Source organism: Littorina saxatilis, linkage group LG5, assembly GCF_037325665.1.
Source record: "Littorina saxatilis isolate snail1 linkage group LG5, US_GU_Lsax_2.0, whole genome shotgun sequence".
NCBI lineage: Eukaryota > Metazoa > Mollusca > Gastropoda > Littorinimorpha > Littorinidae > Littorina > Littorina saxatilis.
In genome coordinates, this window is record NC_090249.1 from 42668357 (window position 1) to 42670856 (window position 2500).

Consider the following 2500-nt stretch of genomic DNA (forward strand, 5'->3'; position numbering starts at 1 on the left):
ACGCATGGAGAAGGGCATCTTTCTTTTCATGTAAACCACCACGTCAGCCATCATACATTTCTTCAGGCTTTTACATAGGGTCAGAGCATCCTTCGACTTGGAAACATATGGTGTAAATAATTTTATTCAGCAAAAGTACATACAACAAAGCCGCATACAATCAATTAGAAAATGGAGCACAACAATTCAGCAAAGCTTATAAACGTGCTCTTAAAAGCAATATTATACATATCAAAATGATACAGCCTGGCCAAATCCAAAAAGAAAGAGACTGCCAACGTTCCAAAATTCAGAATAAAAAACCCAAGAAAGGTAGGTTGTTGGAACGTTTGTTAGTGACAAAACAATACATTACAGTCACACATCCAACGGTCTTTATTTTAGTTTGTTATTGACAAAACAATACGTTACAGTCACAAATATATCGACCGTTAACAAACGTTCCAACAACTTACCTTTCTTGTTTTTTTGATTCTCTATTTTTTTTTTTTACAGCCTGGCCATTTTGTATGCAGAGTGGGGAAAATTGTTGTATTAATTTCAAAGCTGACTCCAGTGTCTATGAATGTAGATGTAAATGCTTGTATAACTGTGTTTTAATTTTAAATGTGTCAAGCGCAAAGAGAATAATTGTAAAGTTATGATGTTGCGCTATATAAATGCTCATTTATTATTATTTAAGTTATTGAGACATCCCAGTGCACTAAGGGATTTATAGAGCAAATCGAGAAAATTCATTATTGAACGAAGCGCATAGCGCTGAGTTCAATAATTATTTTCGAGATTTGCTCTATAAATCCCTTAGTGCACTGGGATTGTTTCAATAACGATATTGTCAGTACCGCCATAGAAAAAAGAAGATTCCAAGCGCACATTTTGCAACGCGCATTTGAATAGGCACAACTGTGTGGTCAGGTCGTGTACAGTAAAGATCTACTTTTGTGTGGGGTGTCTCAAGTGTGTCGTGCTTTCGTCACACGCATTTTAATTTCTGTTGGTAAATTCCAGTGTAGCGTTAATCTGAACAGTGATGATCTTTCAGAGAGACCTCATTTGAACTCGGAGAAAGGGCTGTGCTCTTCATTATTTGCGATTCGAAACCTCCAGTCGAGCTTCGACGGATTGACTGTGCGGAGTGACTCCCCTTGAATTGACTCGAAGCCGCGGGACTCGACGGTTCGCACATTTTCAAAACAAATGTGGCATATTTCTCGTGTTGTATCTTCACTCATCGGGGAGTCTGATACTAAATATGAACGGTAAGAATGCTCTGAACCCTACACGTATTATATCCCCATCGTTTTTTCGTTCACATTTGCCCAACATGTTAATTTGCTGAGCGGGGTTTATGTCGTCTGCTAGGGCAATCAAACCACTGCATGCAGTCTGCACTGACTGAGTCTGCACGCACGAGGCACGCTGGTAATAAGTCTTATAATGGTAAGAACGTTCTGAACCCTACACGTTTTCGATTATGATTGTTCTTGCCTTGAAATAATAATTCGGAAACCATTCTATGTGAACTGATGCAGTCGTATTTCAGTGTAGTCAGTGCGGCTACGTATGACAGAGTCGATCGAGTCAGTCTTCCAAACTGGTCTAGCTGGTACGTTATCGGAATAACACTTGTGTTTTCTGCTAGCGGGTGGGAATTTTATATTAACTCATCATTTGGTAATGTGGATGATAAGCTACATGCCACTAACACGATGAGAAGAATCTAGAATGCAAGTCGGCGAGAATTAGATGAAACACAGCGGCTTGTATTTTTAGATCAGTGGCAGCCGCACTGTGGCACAGGCACATGCAATCTGTCAGAAAAAAACCCACTTCTGCTTTAATTGAGAAGCAGGGAATTTATGGTCATTTGGTATTGTGGAAAATATAAGCTACATGTCAGTAATTAATTCTGAGGATGAGAGCACAGTCTTGCTTAGGTAAAGGGCGTAAGAATACGCTCTGTGGAAAAGTTAGCGCATCGCCATTAGCCAATCAACTGGTTCACATCAGTCATGTGACACCAGTACTTACTGACAATTATTATTATTATTATTATTATTATTATTATTTAAGTTATTGAGACATCCCAGTGCACTAAGGGATTTATAGAGCAAATCGAGAAAATTCATTATTGAACGAAGCGCATAGCGCTGAGTTCAATAATTATTTTCGAGATTTGCTCTATAAATCCCTTAGTGCACTGGGATTGTTTCAATAACGATATTGTCAGTACCGCCATAGAAAAAAGAAGATTCCAAGCGCACATTTTGCAACGCGCATTTGAATAGGCATAACTGTGTGGTCAGGTCGTGTACAGTAAAGATCTACTTTTGTGTGGGGTGTCTCAAGTGTGTCGTGCTTTCGTCACACGCATTTTAATTTCTGTTGGTAAATTCCAGTGTAGCGTTAATCTGAACAGTGATGATCTTTCAGAGAGACCTCATTTGAACTCGGAGAAAGGGCTGTGCTCTTCATTATTTGCGATTCGAAACCTCCAGTC